The sequence below is a fragment of the Limulus polyphemus genome, unplaced genomic scaffold (assembly GCF_000517525.1).
Source record: "Limulus polyphemus unplaced genomic scaffold, Limulus_polyphemus-2.1.2 Scaffold2600, whole genome shotgun sequence".
Taxonomy (NCBI): Eukaryota; Metazoa; Arthropoda; class Merostomata; order Xiphosura; family Limulidae; genus Limulus; species Limulus polyphemus.
The window spans coordinates 20054-27044 of NW_013668210.1; positions in this window are offsets into that span (position 1 = coordinate 20054).

The window sequence follows — 6991 nt, forward strand, 5'->3', positions numbered from 1 at the left end:
GTTCCAGTTGCCACTGGTGCTGATTTTCTTGCCACTGCTGTAGTCTCTCTTCTTGTTTATTTTCTTTCTCCTCCAACAACTACTGTAATCTCTCTTCTTGTTTCTTTTCTCGTTCTTCTTGTTTCTTTTGCTGTTCTTGTATTGCTGCCATCAAATTTGCTAAGTCGTAGTTTGATTTGCCACTTCTCGTTTACATCTTTTTTTATCCCACTTCTGACACCAATTTGTTACGTATCTGCTGGTTTGTTTGTTTCCGCTAGAAATTCTTTTCGAGGATCTTCAGCGATACAAGTCCTTTCTTTATTAAACCAGCTTATTCTTCCTCGATACATACTTTTAGTACACAGTAGTTCCACTATCAGTACGTTTCTCGTCACTTTAATCTTAACAACTTTTATAATACACGCTATAAATCACAACAATTCACAATCTCTATCTCTCCACTGGCTTGCTTCTGCCAGGCTTATATACTAACGAAGAGGCATCTCCAACATTCGCGGACTTCCCCGATAATTTGAAAAACTCCTCATGTATGCCACCAGAGTCACGTGACTTCCGCTGTCGTAACAATAGGTTTTGGCAAATTAAACTTTGCTACTTAGTTAGAAAAGGTGAAATTATTAACTTAGACTTACTTGATGCTGCATCATTTATGCTACTATCTGGACCTAATTTCATCACCACCTTTAACATTTGTGCGTTATTTTCTTCGCTGTTTTTCACAGTATACGTTAACAATATAGGGCTGTCTATGTTTAACTATGTTTTTATATTTTATTTCTGTACAATGATTTCGTCTTTAACCTATGCTTTATTAGGCATTTTGGATCCAAATGCCTTACTAATTTTTAAAATACCCAAATTTTCTGAATTGTGTTGAGCTTATTCAAATCTTAACATGATATTAATAGCTCCTGTTGTTGTAAGCTATATTTTCAATGTTGTCTAGAAGGCGCACAACCTTAAGGTCAATGAGTTTATAAAATTAGGCCTAGAATGCCTGGAATGTTCTAAATTTGACACCAAAAATATTTTAAATTATGGGAAATGGCGAGAAATGAGAGGTTATAAATATGAGAATCAGTGAAGTATTGAGTAAGATTTTTTTTGCAGTCGGTATTGTGCAGATTTAGTTTCAATGAAGTATTTAGGCCCGTTTTATATATCGCATTCACCTACACGATCAGTTAGCCGTGAAATTGTACAAGTAGGTTTATTTTTTCGTTATTCATAGTACAATTAGCGAGGTATTTTCGTTTGAACATCATTTGTAAGTTAAAATTTACATCAGCACACAAGTGAAGGTAGCTTATAGAAATGTGCAGTAAGAAGTAGTCTAATTTGTTATTATTATGTGAACTGGACCTTCGTTTATTTTTACCATATAATTTAAAACACCAACCCAATGAAAGGACAATATTTCAATACTATTGTTAGAAGTGTGATTATTTTGGTAAAAACAAAATATAACTTGGCTCAGTTTCAAGAAGTTGACGTAACAGTTAAGCCCAAAAGTGGGTTTGAAGCATTACTGGAAATGATGAAATTATCAAAAGAGAGCAAAGAAGAATTATACAGAAAATTAAATGAGGACCAATAAGTACAAGACAGCAAATTGGAAGAATGAGGTAGAAAAATTAAAGAAAACCAAGAAGAAATATTTATAGAAACTGAAAGATGATGAAAAGATAAGAGACGATATTTTGGAGAGGAGTTAAAAGAGAGAGAAAGAGCATTTAAAGAAGAATTGAAAATAAAAATAACTCTTGACTGATGACAAATTAAGCTATTGGAGATGTAAAGAGATATTACAACAATAAAATTGAAGAAGTACAGAAAGGCTGTAATGACAAGATTGAAGAAGTACAAAAGAGTATCAATGAAGTCAAAAGTGAAATACAGAAAGCATCTATATGTTAAGATTATAACAGCAAGATCAGTGAAGTAGAAACAGAATAAAGCATTTTTAAATGGTAAAAGCAAAGATGAAATCAGTCATTCCATTTCTGCAACTGCCCAAGAATTCCAACCTAAAACACCATTTACTACAAAATATGGAATAGGAGAATATATTTGGTCTACATCTGTTACCACTACTGCTGTGTCATTTATGACTTTAGGGCCTTCCTGATTTTAGCTGGCCATTTCAACATTGTCCAAGGTAGAAACCAATAGACTGTGATGGAAAGGTGCCATGGGAGACACGTTGAACTCAGTTTGAAATCATTTTTAGAGTGAACAGGTGGAATAGTGAAATAACAAGTAATCCATCTTGCTGCCCATCTAAAAAGAAAAACTTTGGTATCATATGTAACCTTCCAACTGAGAGCTGTAACAAGTACTAACTATTGGTAGCTGCCTTGCTAAACAGGTTAGGGGTGTCACAGCAGAAAGAAGTATTAAGAGCAAAGTTCCAGAACAGGGTGCAGAGGAAAGAAGGGACCTTAGCTAAATTATTAGAAAATTTGGAAAGGCTTGCCTAGCTATCTTACTAAGATGCTCCTTGTAAGATGATGGACTCCTTGGTGCGACTAATTTATATAATTACGCTGAAGCAGAGTAGATATACATCTTTAAATGAATATCTGCAGTGGGTGATGTAACTCGAGTCCACTAAGGTTGCAAATAAATAACTAAAGACACTCTCACAAAGTTATAAGATCATCAGATTGAGTAATATTAAAACACTAATTCACACTAACAATAACTGAGAAGAACTTAACAGATCAATTATTTTAAGTATGGTATTATTTAATAGTAGGGATCGACAAGGATTCCAAATAATTCATGCGCCGAAAAAACCGCCCTATCGAATTCCTAAGCGGAACAACGGCCATTTAAAGTATTGGTTACGATATATTATGCGTATATACACTAATAATATGCTAAAATGATCGCGAACATTTCTGATATAACATTTCAAAAATGTCTAAAACAGCAACTTTTTCGTCTACTACCTACCTATCTACCTGATCACGTCAGCGGGGTTAGCTTATAAACGGCCCGGACTTTCGTTACAAGACTTCTCCAGCTTACTTGACTGGTCTGTGGGTATCCTCTTTTGGCATTTCAATAAATATATATATACAGGTATAATATAAATGGTAAACAAATCATGCACGTAGTTAAATATTTTTTCAACCTAATTCAATCCAACGGATGGCGCTACATATTGATGGTTAGACACGCAACCGTTTATAAAGGTAAAGTATATACCTTATACGGGTATAACATAAACAGTAAACAAACAAGAGTATTAAAAAATTGTGAATTTTAAAATGAGTAGGGATCCTGCTATAAAAAGTAATGAAACAAGAATCAAAACGAAAATCACAAATTTATAAACTTTGATCCCTATTTTGGCAGTATTATACCAAAGTAAGGATTAAATTTTAAAGATTTGTGATTGTGGTTTTAATTCTTGTAAACGTTATAGCTATCAGGGATACGGGTATACTAAAAGTTTCTAAATGTTGTGTCCATTCCATGGCCATATAAAAACTGAACAAATGAATAGGGGGAAAAAATTAAAATTTTAACCAAAAGTAAGAATCCTTGGTTATTCATAGACTTGTTATAAGAAGTATCCAAAACAAAATAAATGCTGCAATAAAAAGTACACAAACAAGTAATGTGATATTAGTTGGACAGACTTTAAGATGATTTTCAAACCCTACTTTGGTTGGCAAATTTAGACTGCTTCATTTAGCTATACATATCACAATTTCAACCAAAGTAGAGATTGAAAATTGTTTTGAAATATATTCAACTAGTATCACTTTACTTGTTTGTGCACTTTTTATTGCAGCATTTATTTTGTCTTCGATACTACGTATAGCAATTCTACGAATTACCAACGATCCCTACTTTTTGTTAAAATTATATTTTCCTATTTATACAACTAGTTACACTGGTTAGAGGGAATAGACCACAAAATAATAGGTGCTTCAAATTTAACTTAAAAGGGCATATTCTTAAGATTTGCAGACAAAAGCTGGTAGGGAATAAGAACACTTTCCAAAAGATACCAGAAAAAGGGAACTGCTATAGATATACGAAACTTTGTTATTACAGTCGAGATTATGAGGAATCAAATGCTGTTAATACACCAATAAGTCAATACCACAAATTTGAGTCTTGAAGCCAAACCAGATTTAAGGAACAATAAAAAGTTAACCAGACATCGGGAAACAGGAATTAGCTAGACTTATGGGGCAAAGTTCAGCTGAGAGTATTCTGCCTGCTCCATATGAAATAAGAAGTTCATTATTTAAAAAAAACTGGTCCATGTGTCTGTTGATGGGAAGCCTTACAGTATGTTGACTGACATGGGATATACAGCAACAGTAGCTTGACTCAATTTGGTAATGAAAAGTGAGACATTGCCTCCAGATATGAAGAAAGAAGAAGAAGTGATGCAAAAAGCAAGTAGAAATAAGATTCCAATAAAACGACAGTTGGATATTACTCTTATTATACGAATCTTCTATGCCTCATGATGTGTAGGTAATTGACATCGAGGAAGAGTGCATATTGGGAGTTGACTTCATGTATAGATATGGATGCAAGGTTGGGCTATCTTTGAATAGCTTCACAACATACAATCAGGAAATCCATGCACACTATCCCAGAGGTTGAATTTCCCATAACAACAAGGAGTGCAGTCATTGTATTACCAAGATGTGAAGCGCTCATACCAGGACTTGTTAAAAATAAATTTATATGTAGTGACTGGGCTGTAATAGAACCAAACATTTCAGCATATCCTAATCGATTATGAATTGGTAGAACGTTCGTGGACCAGAAGAACAAAGATGCCATCATTAGGGCCATGAACGTAACAAACCATAAAACTCGAGTCAAATTTGGATGGGACATTGCAATATGTGAGGCTGTACAGGTAGTACATTTACATCAAAGAACATCATAAGTAGTCACCTTTGAGGAATGATATAGAAAGTATAATGTCAAACCCTTACACAAAGACAGTTTACTACCTCACTTAAAATACTTGTACGGTCATAGCTGTGAAGGCCTTACAGTAATTGCATAGTATGCGCACGGAATATCAAGATACTTTCTCCAAGGGACCTGATGACATTAAACCAAACCAGTAAAATATCTCATACTTTGATAGAGGAGAAGTAACCCCAATACATCAATTAGTCAGAAGACTTCCACTTGAAAAACAGGCTAAGGCTTTTAATAAGGTAAAGGTCACGAAGGAATAAGGAGTATTAGAACTGAGTACTAATCCTTGAACATCCCCTATTGTACTTGTTAAGAGGAAAGGTAGATCCACAAAATTCTCTGTGGACTACCAAAAGATGAATGAAGTCACAACGAAGGATGTCTACTTGCAAAATATTGACATTTTGGATGCTCTTTTTTCTATCAAAATTGTTTCGAACATTGGATCTGAAGACTGGATATTGGCAAATTCAAGTCGACAAAACAGGTAAAGTGATGACAGTTTTTAGTGCAGGAAGTGAATTGTGTCAATTTGTTTTGTTACCCTTTGGATTAAGTAATACATCTGCTACATTTTAACGTTTAATAGAGTGTGCTCTGTTTGATCTATCCTCGAACGTCGCGCTCATCAACTTGGATGTCATCACACATGAGAATCCTTTTGATGATACTTATGATGGGATAAGGAAAGTTCTGTATCAGTTGAAGAAAGAGAACCTTAAACCGAATCCCAAGTATGGACTGTTCCATCAACAGGTAAGTTTCTTGGGACACATAGTCAGTATAGAGGGAGTGTCTACAGATCCATCTAAGACTGACCCTTTTCAGAATTGACTAACAACAAAGAATCTGCATCAGTTAAGAGGATTTCTGGAACCTTACTACTACCACTGTCCTTTTGTAAAACCATTCTCTGACGTAGCTCATTTTCTATATACATCACTTGAAAACCAAATATATTTTGCTGGACTGCTGATTGTGTACAGGCATTCCCAAAACTGAACAAAGAATTGACCACTACTCGTGTATTAGCAAACTTGACTCTGGAAGATCTACTCATTTTAGATACAGATGCCAGTGATTTTGCAGTTGGAGCAGTTTTGTTACAAATACAACACTGAAAAGAATATGTGACTGACAACTATAGGAAGGCTATGTCGAAATATGTAGTATGTTCCCTCAAAATATACTACTTCATTATGCTTATAAGTCATTGTTTGCCAATTTATAGACCAGTTCGATATTATTTTAATTGTTGCTTCTGAAGAATGAATTTTTATAGTTTAAGAATCTCTGGCTATTGAGATTGGCTATTGACTGTTAGCCCAGTCTATAAATGAAATAATAAAAACTTATCTTTCAGCATCGTATTTCATTTGAAAAAGTCTTACTTACAATATGACGGATTGTTCACCAATGAGTTCTCGTCTTATCCATGTTACCTCTGAATATTTCATGCGAGAATTAGAGAACGGTGTTTTACACACTGCATTATACAAACCTTTACCCTAGTTATGTTATATTGATGACACTTTTGTAATCTGCGGCCATGATCATAAAAAGCTTAATGTTTTTTCCTTAATCGGTACTTCTCCACTCAGTTTACAGTAGAAGTCGAAACAAAGGGAAATTACCTTTTCTTGACATCCTAGTCAACAAAAATAAATAAAATCTTCCCACTAAAACTTACAGAAAACTAATACGCAGAGACTAATATCTCAATTACAGCTCGTACAATCCACCATCAGTTAACCATGGTATTTGAAACTGTTTTAAAAAGGGCATCCGAAATTTATGACCTCAAGTTCCTCAACAACACTTGAAATTTGTACCTCGAGTTTCTCAACACCGAGATAAAGTATCTACACTTCGTAGTAAAAAATAAAATAAAAGGCTACCCTTCCAATATTATATCAAAACAAGTCATCGTCTACTGGAGCAGATAAAACCAGTCTACACAAAAATACAAAACTGGAAAGCTATCCACAGCTATTCTGCTAAATATTGTTGCGTCATCGAG